The sequence below is a fragment of the Zonotrichia albicollis genome, chromosome W, assembly GCF_047830755.1.
Source record: "Zonotrichia albicollis isolate bZonAlb1 chromosome W, bZonAlb1.hap1, whole genome shotgun sequence".
Lineage (NCBI taxonomy): Eukaryota > Metazoa > Chordata > Aves > Passeriformes > Passerellidae > Zonotrichia > Zonotrichia albicollis.
This window is the reverse complement of record NC_133859.1, coordinates 33,487,418-33,505,557: the sequence shown is the minus strand read 5'-3', so window position 1 is coordinate 33,505,557 and position 18,140 is coordinate 33,487,418.

The following is an 18,140-nucleotide window of genomic DNA, read 5'->3' as shown; positions in this document are numbered from 1 at the left end:
ATGTACACCACAAAAGACGCTAAAGACGAAGCATACGGAGCTCCCCGGAGCCAGGCGCCGGTCCCGCGCACATTTCGGCAGAAGCCGCCGCACTGGAGAGCACAGTGACCGGTACAATCGCCTTTGCTCGAAGAAGCCGCTTCTTCGCCTCCGGCAGCTGGAGAGTGCGGCTGCTTCGGAAAGGTGAGAATGAAGCTGCACATCACTGGGATAGTATGCGCAGCTTGCAAACTGATAGAAAACAGTACCTTACCGCTCTCCTATATTTTCCAAACACATGAACAATCGGTTGGAAGGTGTTTTGGATAATTTCTCTTTTTTTCGTGCAAAACACTCTGAAAACATTTCAGAAACATGTAAAACACGATGGGAGAAGTTTTCTGTGCTTGCACAGTTTCTCCTTGCCCGACATAGTTGAAAAGTTTTTTGCAATGATGTAGACCGCAAAAGACGCTAAAGATGAAATACGGAGCTCCCCGGAGCTAAGCGCCGGTCCCGGGCACATTTCGGCAGAAGCCGCCGCACTGGAGTGCACTGTGACCGGCACAATCGCCTTTGCTCGAAGAAGTCGCTTCTACGCCTCCGGCAGCTGGAGAGTGCGGCTGCTTCGGAAAGGTGAGAATGAAGCTGCACATCACTAGGATTGTGTGCGCAGCTTGCAAACTGACAGAAAACAGTACCTTACTACTCTCCTACCTTTTCCAAACACATGAACATTCGATTGGAAAGAGTTTTGAGCAACTTTGTTTTTCTTCTTGCAAACCAGTCTGCAAACCTCTCTGCAACATGTAAAACACGATGGGAGATGTTTCCTGGAGTGGCACAGTTTTCCCATGCCAGATATGGTGGAAAGGATTTTTGCAATGACGTACACCACAAAAGACGCTAAAGACGAAATACGGAGCTCCCCGGAGCTAAGCGCCGGTCCCGGGCACATTTCGGCAGAAGCCGCCGCACTGGAGTGCACAGTGACCGGCACAATCGCCTTTGCTCTAACAAGCCGCTTCTTCGCCTCCGGCAGCTGGAGAGTGCGGCTGCTTCGGAAAGGTGAGAATGAAGCGGCACATCACTGGAATAGTCTGCGCAGCTTGCAATCGGATAGAAAACAGTACCTTACCACTCTCCCACCTTTTCCAAACACATGAACATTCTGTTGGAAGGTGTTGTGAGCAACTTTGTTTTTTTTCTTGCAAAACACTCTGCAAACCTCTCTGCAACATGTAAAACAAGATGGGAGGTGTTTTCTGTGCTTGCACAGTTTCTCCTTGCCAGACATAGTGGAAAAGTTTTTTGCAATGATGTACACCTTAAAAGACGCTAAAGACGAAATACGGAGCTCCCCGGAGCTAAGCGCCGGTCCCGGGCACATTTCGGCAGAAGCCGCCGCACTGGAGTGCACAGTGACCGGCACAATCGCCTTTGCTCTAACAAGCCGCTTCTTCGCCTCCGGCAGCTGGAGAGTGCGGCTGCTTCGGAAAGGTGAGAATGAAGCGGCACATCACTGGAATAGTCTGCGCAGCTTGCAATCGGATAGAAAACAGTACCTTACCACTCTCCCACCTTTTCCAAACACATGAACATTCTGTTGGAAGGTGTTTTGAGCAACTTTGTTTTTCTTCTTACAAAACACTCTGCAAACCTCTCTGCAACATGTAAAACAAGGTGGGAGGTGTTTTCTGTGCTTGCACAGTTTCTCCTTGCCAGACATGGTGGAAAAGTTTTTTGCAATGATGTACACCACAAAAGACGCTAAAGACGAAGCATACGGAGCTCCCCGGAGCCAGGCGCCGGTCCCGCGCACATTTCGGCAGAAGCCGCCGCACTGGAGAGCACAGTGACCGGTACAATCGCCTTTGCTCGAAGAAGCCGCTTCTTCGCCTCCGGCAGCTGGAGAGTGCGGCTGCTTCGGAAAGGTGAGAATGAAGCTGCACATCACTGGGATAGTATGCGCAGCTTGCAAACTGATAGAAAACAGTACCTTACCGCTCTCCTATATTTTCCAAACACATGAACATTCGGTTGGAAGGTGTTTTGGATAATTTTTTTTTTTTCGTGCAAAACACTCTGAAAACATTTCAGAAACATGTAAAACACGATGGGAGAAGTTTTCTGTGCTTGCACAGTTTCTCCTTGCCCGACATAGTTGAAAAGTTTTTTGCAATGATGTAGACCGCAAAAGACGCTAAAGATGAAATACGGAGCTCCCCGGAACTAAGCGCCGGTCCCGGGCACATTTCGCCAGAAGCCGCCGTACTGGAGTGCACTGTGACCGGCACAATCGCCTTTGCTCGAAGAAGCCGCTTCTACGCCTCCGGCAGCTGGAGAGTGCGGCTGCTTCGGAAAGGTGAGAATGAAGCTGCACATCACTAGGATTGTGTGCGCAGCTTGCAAACTGATAGAAAACAGTACCTTACTACTCTCCTACCTTTTCCAAACACATGAACATTTGATTGGAAAGTGTTTTGGACAACTTTGTTTTTCTTGTTGCAAAACACTCTGCAAACCTCTCTGCAACATGTAAAACACGATGGGAGGTGTTTTCTGTGCTTGCACAATTTCTCCATGCCAGACATGGTGGAAAAGTTTTTTGCAATGATGTACACCACAAAAGACGCTAAAGACGACGCATACGGAGCTCCCCGGAGCCAAGCGCCGGTCCCGCGCACATTTCGGCAGAAGCCGCCGCACTGGAGAGCACAGTGACCGGTACAATCGCCTTTGCTCGAAGAAGCCGCTTCTTCGCCTCCAGCAGCTGGAGAGTGCGGCTGCTTCGGAAAGGTGAGAATGAAGCTGCACATCACTAGGATTGTGTGCGCAGCTTGCAAACTGATAGAAAACAGTACCTTACCACTCTCCTACCTTTTCCAAACACATGAATATTCGGTTGGAAGGTGTTTTGGACAATTTTGTTTTTCTTGTTGCAAAACACTCTGCAAACCTCCCTGCAACATGTTAAACACGATGGGAGATATTTTCTGCAGTGGCACAGTTTCTCCATGCCAGACATGGTGGAAAGGATTTTTGCAATGAGGTAAACCTCAAAAGACGCTAAAGACGAAATACGGAGCTCCCCGGAGCTAAGCGCCGGTCCCGGGCACATTTCGGCAGAAGCCGCCGCACTGGAGTGCACAGTGACCGGCACAATCGCCTTTGCTCGAAGAAGCCGCTTCTTCGCCTCCGGCATCTGGAGAGTGCGGCTGCTTCGGAAAGGTGAGAATGAAGCGGCACATCACTGGAATAGTCTGCGCAGCTTGCAATCGGATAGAAAACAGTACCTTACCACTCTCCCACCTTTTCCAAACACATGAACATTCTGTTGGAAGGTGTTTTGAGCAACTTTGTTTTTTTTCTTGCAAAACACTCTGCAAACCTCTCTGCAACATGTAAAACAAGATGGGAGGTGTTTTCTGTGCTTGCACAGTTTCTCCTTGCCAGACATAGTGGAAAAGTTTTTTGCAATGATGTACACCTTAAAAGACGCTAAAGACGAAATACGGAGCTCCCCGGAGCTAAGCGCCGGTCCCGGGCACATTTCGGCAGAAACCGCCTCACTGGAGTGCACTGTGACCGGCACAATCGCCTTTGCTCGAAGAAGCCGCTTCTTCGCCTCCAGCAGCTGGAGAGTGCGGCTGCTTCGGAAAGGTGAGAATGAAGCTGCACATCACTAGGATTGTGTGCTCACCTTGCAAACTGATAGAAAACAGTACCTTACCACTCTCCTACCTTTTCCAAAAACATGAACCTTCGGTTGGAAGGTGTTTTGGACAATTTTGTTTTTCTTGTTGCAAAACACTCTGCAAACCTCTCTGCAACATGTAAAACACGATGGGAGATGTTTTCTGGGGTGGCACAGTTTCTCCATGCCAGACATGGTGGAAAGGATTTTTGCAATGACGTACACCACAAAAGACGCTAAAGACGAAATACGGAGCTCCCCGGAGCTAAGCGCCGGTCCCGGGCACATTTCGGCAGAAGCCGCCGCACTGGAGTGCACAGTGACCGGCACAATCGCCTTTGCTCTAACAAGCCGCTTCTTCGCCTCCGGCAGCTGGAGAGTGCGGCTGCTTCGGAAAGGTGAGAATGAAGCGGCACATCACTGGAATAGTCTGCGCAGCTTGCAATCGGATAGAAAACAGTACCTTACCACTCTCCCACCTTTTCCAAACACATGAACATTCTGTTGGAAGGTGTTTTGAGCAACTTTGTTTTTCTTCTTACAAAACACTCTGCAAACCTCTCTGCAACATGTAAAACAAGGTGGGAGGTGTTTTCTGTGCTTGCACAGTTTCTCCTTGCCAGACATGGTGGAAAAGTTTTTTGCAATGATGTACACCACAAAAGACGCTAAAGACGAAGCATACAGAGCTCCCCGGAGCCAGGCGCCGGTCCCGCGCACATTTCGGCAGAAGCCGCCGCACTGGAGAGCACAGTGACCGGTACAATCGCCTTTGCTCGAAGAAGCCGCTTCTTCGCCTCCGGCAGCTGGAGAGTGCGGCTGCTTCGGAAAGGTGAGAATGAAGCTGCACATCACTGGGATAGTATGCGCAGCTTGCAAACTGATAGAAAACAGTACCTTACCGCTCTCCTATATTTTCCAAACACATGAACAATCGGTTGGAAGGTGTTTTGGATAATTTCTCTTTTTTTCGTGCAAAACACTCTGAAAACATTTCAGAAACATGTAAAACACGATGGGAGAAGTTTTCTGTGCTTGCACAGTTTCTCCTTGCCCGACATAGTTGAAAAGTTTTTTGCAATGATGTAGACCGCAAAAGACGCTAAAGATGAAATACGGAGCTCCCCGGAGCTAAGCGCCGGTCCCGGGCACATTTCGGCAGAAGCCGCCGCACTGGAGTGCACTGTGACCGGCACAATCGCCTTTGCTCGAAGAAGTCGCTTCTACGCCTCCGGCAGCTGGAGAGTGCGGCTGCTTCGGAAAGGTGAGAATGAAGCTGCACATCACTAGGATTGTGTGCGCAGCTTGCAAACTGACAGAAAACAGTACCTTACTACTCTCCTACCTTTTCCAAACACATGAACATTCGATTGGAAAGAGTTTTGAGCAACTTTGTTTTTCTTCTTGCAAAACACTCTGAAAACATTTCAGAAACATGTAAAACTGATGGGAGAGGTTTTCTGTGCTTGCACAGTTTCTCCTTGCCTGACATAGTTGAAAAGTTTTTTGCAATGATGAAGACCGCAAAAGACGCTAAAGACGAAATACGGAGCTCCCCGGAGCTAAGCGCCGGTCCCGGGCACATTTCGGCAGAAGCCGCCGCACTGGAGTGCACTGTGACCGGCACAATCGCCTTTGCTCGAAGAAGCCGCTTCTTCGCCTCTGGCAGCTGGAGAGTGCGGCTGCTTCGGAAAGGTGAGAATGAAGCTGCACATCACTAGGATTGTGTGCGCAGCTTGCAAACTGATAGAAAACAGTACCTTACCACTCTCCTACCTTTTCCAAACACATGAACATTCGGTTGGAAGGTGTTTTGGATAATTTTTTTTTTTCGTGCAAAACACTCTGAAAACATTTCAGAAACATGTAAAACACGATGGGAGAAGTTTTCTGTGCTTGCACAGTTTCTCCTTGCCCGACATAGTTGAAAAGTTTTTTGCAATGATGAAGACCGCAAAAGACGCTAAAGACGAAATACGGAGCTCCCCGGAGCTAAGCGCCGGTCCCGGGCACATTTCGGCAGAAGCCGCCGCACTGGAGTGCACTGTGACCGGCGCAATCGCCTTTGCTCGAAGAAGCCGCTTCTTCGCCTCCGGCAGCTGGAGAGTGCGGCTGCTTCGGAAAGGTGAGAATGAAGCGGCACATCACTAGGATTGTGTGCGCAGCTTGCAAACTGATAGAAAACAGTACCTTACCACTCTCCTACCTTTTCCAAACACATGAACATTCGGTTGGAAGGTGTTTTGGACAGTTTTGTTTTTCTTGTTGCAAAACACTCTGCAAACCTCTCTGCAACATGTAAAACACGATGGGAGATGTTTTCTGGAGTGGCACAGTTTCTCCATGCCAGACATGGTGGAAAGGATTTTTGCAATGAGGTAAACCTCAAAAGACGCTAAAGACGAAATACGGAGCTCCCCGGAGCTAAGCGTCGGTCCCGGGCACATTTCGGCAGAAGCCGCCGCACTGGAGTGCACTGTGACCGGCGCAATCGCCTTTGCTCGAAGAAGCCGCTTCTTCGCCTCCGGCAGCTGGAGAGTGCGGCTGCTTCGGAAAGGTGAGAATGAAGCTGCACATCACTAGGATTGTGTGCGCAGCTTGCAAACTGATAGAAAACAGTACCTTACCACTCTCCCACCTTTTCCAAACACATGAACATTCTGTTGGAAAGTGTTTTGAGCAACTTTCTTTTTCTTCTTGCAAACCAGTCTGCAAACCTCTCTGCAACATGTGAAACAAGATGGGAGATGTTTTCTGTGCTTGCATTTTCTCCTTGCCCGACATAGTTGAAAAGTTTTTTCCAATGATGTAGACCGCAAAAGACGCTAAAGATGAAATACGGAGCTCCCCGGAGCTAAGCGCCTGTCCCGGGCACATTTCGGCAGAAGCCGCCGCACTGGAGTGCACTGTGACCGGCACAATCGCCTTTGCTCGAAGAAGCCGCTTCTTCGCCTCCAGCAGCTGGAGAGTGCGGCTGCTTCGGAAAGGTGAGAATGAAGCGGCACATCACTGGAATAGTCTGCGCAGCTTGCAATCGGATAGAAAACAGTACCTTACCACTCTCCGACCTTTTCCAAACACATGAACATTCGGTTGGAAGGTGTTTTGGACAGTTTTGTTTTTCTTGTTGCAAAACACTCTGCAAACCTCTCTGCAACATGTAAAACACGATGGGAGATGTTTTCTGGAGTGCCACAGTTTCTCTATGCCAGACATGGTGGAAAGGATTTTTGCAATGATGTACACCACAAAAGACGCTAAAGACGAAATACGGAGCTCCCCGGAGCTAAGCGCAGGTCCCGGGCACATTTCGGCAGAAGCCGCCGCACTGGAGTGCACTGTGACCGGCACAATCGCCTTTGCTCGAAGAAGCCGCTTCTTCGCCTCCGGCAGCTGGAGAGTGCGGCTGCTTCGGAAAGGTGAGAATGAAGCTGCACATCACTAGGATTGTGTGCGCAGCTTGCAAACTGATAGAAAACAGTACCTTACCACTCTCCTACCTTTTCATAACACATGAACATTCGATTGGAAAGTGTTTTGAGTAACTTTCTTTTTCTTCTTGCAAACCAGTCTGCAAACCTCTCTGCAACATGTGAAACAAGATGGGAGATGTTTTCTGTGCTTGCATTTTCTCCTTGCCCGACATAGTTGAAAATTTTTTTCCAATGATGTAGACCGCAAAAGACGCTGAAGATGAAATACGGAGCTCCCCGGAGCTAAGCGCCTGTCCCGGGCACATTTCGGCAGAAGCCGCCGCACTGGAGTGCACTGTGACCGGCACAATCGCCTTTGCTCGAAGAAGCCGCTTCTTCGCCTCCGGCAGCTGGAGAGTGCGGCTGCTTCGGAAAGGTGAGAATGAAGCGGCACATCACTGGAATAGTCTGCGCAGCTTGCAATCGGATAGAAAACAGTACCTTACCACTCTCCTACCTTTTCCAAACACATGAACATTCGGTTGGAAGGTGTTTTGGACAGTTTTGTTTTTCTTCTTGCAAACCAGTCTGCAAACCTCTCTGCAACATGTGAAACAAGATGGGAGATGTTTTCAGGAGTGGCACAGTTTTTCCATGCCAGACATGGTGGAAAGGATTTTTGCAATGATGTTCACCACAAAAGACGCTAAAGACGAAATACGGAGCTCCCCGGAGCTAAGCGCCGGTCCCGGGCACATTTCGGCAGAAGCCGCCGCACTGGAGTGCACACTGACCGGCAAAATCGCCTTTGCTCGAAGAAGCCGCTTCTTCGCCTCCGGCAGCTGGAGAGTGCGGCTGCTTCGGAAAGGTGAGAATGAAGCTGCACATCACTAGGATTGTGTGCGCAGCTTGCAAACTGATAGAAAACAGTACCTTACCGCTCTCCTACCTTTTCCAAACACATGAACATTCGATTGGAAAGTGTTTTGAGCAACTTTGTTTTTCTTCTTGCAAAACACTCTGAAAACATTTCAGAAACATGTAAAACACGATGGGAGAGGTTTTCTGTGCTTGCACAGTTTCTCCTTGCCCGACATAGTTGAAAAGTTTTTTGCAATGATGAAGACCGCAAAAGACGCTAAAGACGAAATACGGAGCTCCCCGGAGCTAAGCGCCGGTCCCGGGCACATTTCGCCAGAAGCCGCCGCACTGGAGTGCACTGTGACCGGCACAATCGCCTTTGCTCGAAGAAGCCGCTTCTTCGCCTCCGGCAGCTGGAGAGTGCGGCTGCTTCGGAAAGGTGAGAATGAAGCTGCACATCACTAGGATTGTGTGCGCAGCTTGCAAACTGATAGAAAACAGTACCTTACCACTCTCCTACCTTTTCCAAACACATGAACATTCGGTTGGAAGGTGTTTTGGACAATTTTGTTTTTCTTCTTGCAAAACACTCTGAAAACATTTCAGAAACATGTAAAACACGATGGGAGAGGTTTTCTGTGCTTGCACAGTTTCTCCTTGCCCGACATAGTTGAAAAGTTTTTTGCAATGATGAAGACCGCAAAAGACGCTAAAGACGAAATACGGAGCTCCCCGGAGCTAAGCGCCGGTCCCGGGCACATTTCGCCAGAAGCCGCCGCACTGGAGTGCACTGTGACCGGCACAATCGCCTTTGCTCGAAGAAGCCGCTTCTTCGCCTCCGGCAGCTGGAGAGTGCGGCTGCTTCGGAAAGGTGAGAATGAAGCTGCTAATCACTGGGATAGTATGCGCAGCTTGCAAACTGATAGAAAACAGTACCTTACCGCTCTCCTACATTTTCCAAACACATGAACATTCGGTTGGAAGGTGTTTTGGATAATTTTTTTTTTTTCGTGCAAAACACTCTGAAAACATTTCAGAAACATGTAAAACACGATGGGAGAAGTTTTCTGTGCTTGCACAGTTTCTCCTTGCCCGACATAGTTGAAAAGTTTTTTGCAATGATGTAGACCGCAAAAGACGCTAAAGATGAAATACGGAGCTCCCCGGAGCTAAGCGCCGGTCCCGGGCACATTTCGCCAGAAGCCGCCGTACTGGAGTGCACTGTGACCGGCACAATCGCCTTTGCTCGAAGAAGCCGCTTCTACACCTCCGGCAGCTGGAGAGTGCGGCTGCTTCGGAAAGGTGAGAATGAAGCTGCACATCACTAGGATTGTGTGCGCAGCTTGCAAACTGACAGAAAACAGTACCTTACTACTCTCCTACCTTTTCCAAACACATGAACATTCGATTGGAAAGTTTTTTGAGCAACTTTGTTTTTCTTCTTGCAAACCAGTCTGCAAACCTCTCTGCAACATGTAAAACACGATGGGAGATGTTTCCTGGAGTGGCACAGTTTTTCCATGCCAGACATGGTGGAAAGGATTTTTGCAATGACGTACACCACAAAAGACGCTAAAGACGAAATACGGAGCTCCCCGGAGCTAAGCGCCGGTCCCGGGCACATTTCGGCAGAAGCCGCCGCACTGGAGTGCACAGTGACCGGCACAATCGCCTTTGCTCGAAGAAGCCGCTTCTTCGCCTCCGGCATCTGGAGAGTGCGGCTGCTTCGGAAAGGTGAGAATGAAGCGGCACATCACTGGAATAGTCTGCGCAGCTTGCAATCGGATAGAAAACAGTACCTTACCACTCTCCCACCTTTTCCAAACACATGAACATTCTGTTGGAAGGTGTTTTGAGCAACTTTGTTTTTTTTCTTGCAAAACACTCTGCAAACCTCTCTGCAACATGTAAAACAAGATGGGAGGTGTTTTCTGTGCTTGCACAGTTTCTCCTTGCCAGACATAGTGGAAAAGTTTTTTGCAATGATGTACACCTTAAAAGACGCTAAAGACGAAATACGGAGCTCCCCGGAGCTAAGCGCCGGTCCCGGGCACATTTCGGCAGAAGCCGCCGCACTGGAGTGCACTGTGACCGGCACAATCGCCTTTGCTCGAAGAAGCCGCTTCTTCGCCTCCAGCAGCTGGAGAGTGCGGCTGCTTCGGAAAGGTGAGAATGAAGCTGCACATCACTAGGATTGTGTGCTCACCTTGCAAACTGATAGGAAACAGTACCTTACCACTCTCCTACCTTTTCCAAACACATGAACATTCGATTGGAAAGTGTTTTGAGCAACTTTGTTTTTCTTCTTGCAAAACACTCTGAAAACATTTCAGAAACATGTAAAACTGATGGGAGAGGTTTTCTGTGCTTGCACAGTTTCTCCTTGCCCGACATAGTTGAAAAGTTTTTTGCAATGATGAAGACCGCAAAAGACGCTAAAGACGAAATACGGAGCTCCCCGGAGCTAAGCGCCGGTCCCGGGCACATTTCGGCAGAAGCCGCCGCACTGGAGTGCACTGTGACCGGCACAATCGCCTTTGCTCGAAGAAGCCGCTTCTTCGCCTCTGGCAGCTGGAGAGTGCGGCTGCTTCGGAAAGGTGAGAATGAAGCTGCACATCACTAGGATTGTGTGCGCAGCTTGCAAACTGATAGAAAACAGTACCTTACCACTCTCCTACCTTTTCCAAACACATGAACATTCGGTTGGAAGGTGTTTTGGATAATTTTTTTTTTTTCGTGCAAAACACTCTGAAAACATTTCAGAAACATGTAAAACACGATGGGAGAAGTTTTCTGTGCTTGCACAGTTTCTCCTTGCCCGACATAGTTGAAAAGTTTTTTGCAATGATGAAGACCGCAAAAGACGCTAAAGACGAAATACGGAGCTCCCCGGAGCTAAGCGCCGGTCCCGGGCACATTTCGGCAGAAGCCGCCGCACTGGAGTGCACTGTGACCGGCGCAATCGCCTTTGCTCGAAGAAGCCGCTTCTTCGCCTCCGGCAGCTGGAGAGTGCGGCTGCTTCGGAAAGGTGAGAATGAAGCGGCACATCACTAGGATTGTGTGCGCAGCTTGCAAACTGATAGAAAACAGTACCATACCACTCTCCTACCTTTTCCAAACACATGAACATTCGGTTGGAAGGTGTTTTGGACAGTTTTGTTTTTCTTGTTGCAAAACACTCTGCAAACCTCTCTGCAACATGTAAAACACGATGGGAGATGTTTTCTGGAGTGGCACAGTTTCTCCATGCCAGACATGGTGGAAAGGATTTTTGCAATGAGGTAAACCTCAAAAGACGCTAAAGACGAAATACGGAGCTCCCCGGAGCTAAGCGTCGGTCCCGGGCACATTTCGGCAGAAGCCGCCGCACTGGAGTGCACTGTGACCGGCGCAATCGCCTTTGCTCGAAGAAGCCGCTTCTTCGCCTCCGGTAGCTGGAGAGTGCGGCTGCTTCGGAAAGGTGAGAATGAAGCTGCACATCACTAGGATTGTGTGCGCAGCTTGCAAACTGATAGAAAACAGTACCTTACCACTCTCCCACCTTTTCCAAACACATGAACATTCTGTTGGAAAGTGTTTTGAGCAACTTTCTTTTTCTTCTTGCAAACCAGTCTGCAAACCTCTCTGCAACATGTGAAACAAGATGGGAGATGTTTTCTGTGCTTGCATTTTCTCCTTGCCCGACATAGTTGAAAAGTTTTTTCCAATGATGTAGACCGCAAAAGACGCTAAAGATGAAATACGGAGCTCCCCGGAGCTAAGCGCCTGTCCCGGGCACATTTCGGCAGAAGCCGCCGCACTGGAGTGCACTGTGACCGGCACAATCGCCTTTGCTCGAAGAAGCCGCTTCTACACCTCCGGCAGCTGGAGAGTGCGGCTGCTTCGGAAAGGTGAGAATGAAGCTGCACATCACTAGGATTGTGTGCGCAGCTTGCAAACTGACAGAAAACAGTACCTTACTACTCTCCTACCTTTTCCAAACACATGAACATTCGATTGGAAAGTTTTTTGAGCAACTTTGTTTTTCTTCTTGCAAACCAGTCTGCAAACCTCTCTGCAACATGTAAAACACGATGGGAGATGTTTCCTGGAGTGGCACAGTTTTTCCATGCCAGATATGGTGGAAAGGATTTTTGCAATGACGTACACCACAAAAGACGCTAAAGACGAAATACGGAGCTCCCCGGAGCTAAGCGCCGGTCCCGGGCACATTTCGCCAGAAGCCGCCGCACTGGAGTGCACAGTGACCGGCGCAATCGCCTTTGCTCGAAGAAGCCGCTTCTTCGCCTCCGGCAGCTGGAGAGTGCGGCTGCTTCGGAAAGGTGAGAATGAAGCTGCACATCACTAGGATTGTGTGCGCAGCTTGCAAACTGATAGAAAACAGTACCTTACCACTCTCCCACCTTTTCCAAACACATGAACATTCTGTTGGAAAGTGTTTTGAGCAACTTTCTTTTTCTTCTTGCAAACCAGTCTGCAAACCTCTCTGCAACATGTGAAACAAGATGGGAGATGTTTTCTGTGCTTGCATTTTCTCCTTGCCCGACATAGTTGAAAAGTTTTTTCCAATGATGTAGACAACAAAAGACGCTAAAGATGAAATACGGAGCTCCCCGGAGCTAAGCGCCTGTCCCGGGCACATTTCGGCAGAAGCCGCCGCACTGGAGTGCACTGTGACCGGCACAATCGCCTTTGCTCGAAGAAGCCGCTTCTTCGCCTCCGGCAGCTGGAGAGTGCGGCTGCTTCGGAAAGGTGAGAATGAAGCGGCACATCACTGGAATAGTCTGCGCAGCTTGCAATCGGATAGAAAACAGTACCTTACCACTCTCCTACCTTTTCCAAACACATGAACATTCTGTTGGAAGGTGTTTTGGACAGTTTTGTTTTTCTTGTTGCAAACCAGTCTGCAAACCTCTCTGCAACATGTGAAACAAGATGGGAGATGTTTTCTGTGCTTGCATTTTCTCCTTGCCCGACATAGTTGAAAATTTTTTTCCAATGATGTAGACCGCAAAAGACGCTAAAGATGAAATACGGAGCTCCCCGGAGCTAAGCGCCTGTCCCGGGCACATTTCGGCAGAAGCCGCCGCACTGGAGTGCACTGTGACCGGCACAATCGCCTTTGCTCGAAGAAGCCGCTTCTTCGCCTCCGGCAGCTGGAGAGTGCGGCTGCTTCGGAAAGGTGAGAATGAAGCGGCACATCACTGGAATAGTCTGCGCAGCTTGCAATCGGATAGAAAACAGTACCTTACCACTCTCCTACCTTTTCCAAACACATGAACATTCGGTTGGAAGGTGTTTTGGACAGTTTTGTTTTTCTTGTTGCAAAACACTCTGCAAACCTCTCTGCAACATGTAAAACACGATGGGAGATGTTTTCTGGAGTGGCACAGTTTCTCCATGCCAGACATGGTGGAAAGGATTTTTGCAATGATGTACACCACAAAAGACGCTAAAGACGAAATACGGAGCTCCCCGGAGCTAAGCGCAGGTCCCGGGCACATTTCGGCAGAAGCCGCCGCACTGGAGTGCACACTGACCGGCAAAATCGCCTTTGCTCGAAGAAGCCGCTTCTTCGCCTCCGGCAGCTGGAGAGTGCGGCTGCTTCGGAAAGGTGAGAATGAAGCTGCTAATCACTGGGATAGTATGCGCAGCTTGCAAACTGATAGAAAACAGTACCTTACCGCTCTCCTACATTTTCCAAACACATGAACATTCGGTTGGAAGGTGTTTTGGATAATTTTTTTTTTTTCGTGCAAAACACTCTGAAAACATTTCAGAAACATGTAAAACACGATGGGAGAAGTTTTCTGTGCTTGCACAGTTTCTCCTTGCCCGACATAGTTGAAAAGTTTTTTGCAATGATGTAGACCGCAAAAGACGCTAAAGATGAAATACGGAGCTCCCCGGAGCTAAGCGCCGGTCCCGGGCACATTTCGCCAGAAGCCGCCGTACTGGAGTGCACTGTGACCGGCACAATCGCCTTTGCTCGAAGAAGCCGCTTCTACACCTCCGGCAGCTGGAGAGTGCGGCTGCTTCGGAAAGGTGAGAATGAAGCTGCACATCACTAGGATTGTGTGCGCAGCTTGCAAACTGACAGAAAACAGTACCTTACTACTCTCCTACCTTTTCCAAACACATGAACATTCGATTGGAAAGTTTTTTGAGCAACTTTGTTTTTCTTCTTGCAAACCAGTCTGCAAACCTCTCTGCAACATGTAAAACACGATGGGAGATGTTTCCTGGAGTGGCACAGTTTTTCCATGCCAGACATGGTGGAAAGGATTTTTGCAATGACGTACACCACAAAAGACGCTAAAGACGAAATACGGAGCTCCCCGGAGCTAAGCGCCGGTCCCGGGCACATTTCGGCAGAAGCCGCCGCACTGGAGTGCACAGTGACCGGCACAATCGCCTTTGCTCGAAGAAGCCGCTTCTTCGCCTCCGGCATCTGGAGAGTGCGGCTGCTTCGGAAAGGTGAGAATGAAGCGGCACATCACTGGAATAGTCTGCGCAGCTTGCAATCGGATAGAAAACAGTACCTTACCACTCTCCCACCTTTTCCAAACACATGAACATTCTGTTGGAAGGTGTTTTGAGCAACTTTGTTTTTTTTCTTGCAAAACACTCTGCAAACCTCTCTGCAACATGTAAAACAAGATGGGAGGTGTTTTCTGTGCTTGCACAGTTTCTCCTTGCCAGACATAGTGGAAAAGTTTTTTGCAATGATGTACACCTTAAAAGACGCTAAAGACGAAATACGGAGCTCCCCGGAGCTAAGCGCCGGTCCCGGGCACATTTCGGCAGAAGCCGCCGCACTGGAGTGCACTGTGACCGGCACAATCGCCTTTGCTCGAAGAAGCCGCTTCTTCGCCTCCAGCAGCTGGAGAGTGCGGCTGCTTCGGAAAGGTGAGAATGAAGCTGCACATCACTAGGATTGTGTGCTCACCTTGCAAACTGATAGGAAACAGTACCTTACCACTCTCCTACCTTTTCCAAACACATGAACATTCGATTGGAAAGTGTTTTGAGCAACTTTGTTTTTCTTCTTGCAAAACACTCTGAAAACATTTCAGAAACATGTAAAACTGATGGGAGAGGTTTTCTGTGCTTGCACAGTTTCTCCTTGCCCGACATAGTTGAAAAGTTTTTTGCAATGATGAAGACCGCAAAAGACGCTAAAGACGAAATACGGAGCTCCCCGGAGCTAAGCGCCGGTCCCGGGCACATTTCGGCAGAAGCCGCCGCACTGGAGTGCACTGTGACCGGCACAATCGCCTTTGCTCGAAGAAGCCGCTTCTTCGCCTCTGGCAGCTGGAGAGTGCGGCTGCTTCGGAAAGGTGAGAATGAAGCTGCACATCACTAGGATTGTGTGCGCAGCTTGCAAACTGATAGAAAACAGTACCTTACCACTCTCCTACCTTTTCCAAACACATGAACATTCGGTTGGAAGGTGTTTTGGATAATTTTTTTTTTTCGTGCAAAACACTCTGAAAACATTTCAGAAACATGTAAAACACGATGGGAGAAGTTTTCTGTGCTTGCACAGTTTCTCCTTGCCCGACATAGTTGAAAAGTTTTTTGCAATGATGAAGACCGCAAAAGACGCTAAAGACGAAATACGGAGCTCCCCGGAGCTAAGCGCCGGTCCCGGGCACATTTCGGCAGAAGCCGCCGCACTGGAGTGCACTGTGACCGGCGCAATCGCCTTTGCTCGAAGAAGCCGCTTCTTCGCCTCCGGCAGCTGGAGAGTGCGGCTGCTTCGGAAAGGTGAGAATGAAGCGGCACATCACTAGGATTGTGTGCGCAGCTTGCAAACTGATAGAAAACAGTACCTTACCACTCTCCTACCTTTTCCAAACACATGAACATTCGGTTGGAAGGTGTTTTGGACAGTTTTGTTTTTCTTGTTGCAAAACACTCTGCAAACCTCTCTGCAACATGTAAAACACGATGGGAGATGTTTTCTGGAGTGGCACAGTTTCTCCATGCCAGACATGGTGGAAAGGATTTTTGCAATGAGGTAAACCTCAAAAGACGCTAAAGACGAAATACGGAGCTCCCCGGAGCTAAGCGTCGGTCCCGGGCACATTTCGGCAGAAGCCGCCGCACTGGAGTGCACTGTGACCGGCGCAATCGCCTTTGCTCGAAGAAGCCGCTTCTTCGCCTCCGGCAGCTGGAGAGTGCGGCTGCTTCGGAAAGGTGAGAATGAAGCTGCACATCACTAGGATTGTGTGCGCAGCTTGCAAACTGATAGAAAACAGTACCTTACCACTCTCCCACCTTTTCCAAACACATGAACATTCTGTTGGAAAGTGTTTTGAGCAACTTTCTTTTTCTTCTTGCAAACCAGTCTGCAAACCTCTCTGCAACATGTGAAACAAGATGGGAGATGTTTTCTGTGCTTGCATTTTCTCCTTGCCCGACATAGTTGAAAAGTTTTTTCCAATGATGTAGACCGCAAAAGACGCTAAAGATGAAATACGGAGCTCCCCGGAGCTAAGCGCCTGTCCCGGGCACATTTCGGCAGAAGCCGCCGCACTGGAGTGCACTGTGACCGGCACAATCGCCTTTGCTCGAAGAAGCCGCTTCTTCGCCTCCGGCAGCTGGAGAGTGCGGCTGCTTCGGAAAGGTGAGAATGAAGCGGCACATCACTGGAATAGTCTGCGCAGCTTGCAATCGGATAGAAAACAGTACCTTACCACTCTCCTACATTTTCCAAACACATGAACATTCGGTTGGAAGGTGTTTTGGACAGTTTTGTTTTTCTTGTTGCAAACCAGTCTGCAAACCTCTCTGCAACATGTGAAACAAGATGGGAGATGTTTTCTGTGCTTGCATTTTCTCCTTGCCCGACATAGTTGAAAATTTTTTTCCAATGATGTAGACCGCAAAAGACGCTAAAGATGAAATACGGAGCTCCCCGGAGCTAAGCGCCTGTCCCGGGCACATTTCGGCAGAAGCCGCCGCACTGGAGTGCACTGTGACCGGCAAAATCGCCTTTGCTCGAAGAAGCCGCTTCTTCGCCTCCGGCAGCTGGAGAGTGCGGCTGCTTCGGAAAGGTGAGAATGAAGCGGCACATCACTGGAATAGTCTGCGCAGCTTGCAATCGGATAGAAAACAGTACCTTACCACTCTCCTACATTTTCCAAACACATGAACATTCGGTTGGAAGGTGTTTTGGACAGTTTTGTTTTTCTTGTTGCAAAACACTCTGCAAACCTCTCTGCAACATGTAAAACACGATGGGAGATGTTTTCTGGAGTGGCACAGTTTCTCCATGCCAGACATGGTGGAAAGGATTTTTGCAATGATGTACACCACAAAAGACGCTAAAGACGAAATACGGAGCTCCCCGGAGCTAAGCGCAGGTCCCGGGCACATTTCGGCAGAAGCCGCCGCACTGGAGTGCACACTGACCGGCAAAATCGCCTTTGCTCGAAGAAGCCGCTTCTTCGCCTCCGGCAGCTGGAGAGTGCGGCTGCTTCGGAAAGGTGAGAATGAAGCTGCACATCACTAGGATTGTGTGCGCAGCTTGCAAACTGATAGAAAACAGTACCTTACCACTCTCCTACCTTTTCCAAACACATGAACATTCGATTGGAAAGTGTTTTGAGCAACTTTGTTTTTCTTCTTGCAAAACACTCTGAAAACATTTCAGAAACATGTAAAACACGATGGGAGAGGTTTTCTGTGCTTGCACAGTTTCTCCTTGCCCGACATAGTTGAAAAGTTTTTTGCAATGATGAAGACCGCAAAAGACGCTAAAGACGAAATACGGAGCTCCCCGGAGCTAAGCGCCGGTCCCGGGCACATTTCGCCAGAAGCCGCCGCACTGGAGTGCACTGTGACCGGCACAATCGCCTTTGCTCGAAGAAGCCGCTTCTTCGCCTCCGGCAGCTGGAGAGTGCGGCTGCTTCGGAAAGGTGAGAATGAAGCTGCTAATCACTGGGATAGTATGCGCAGCTTGCAAACTGATAGAAAACAGTACCTTACCGCTCTCCTACATTTTCCAAACACATGAACATTCGGTTGGAAGGTGTTTTGGATAATTTTTTTTTTTTCGTGCAAAACACTCTGAAAACATTTCAGAAACATGTAAAACACGATGGGAGAAGTTTTCTGTGCTTGCACAGTTTCTCCTTGCCCGACATAGTTGAAAAGTTTTTTGCAATGATGTAGACCGCAAA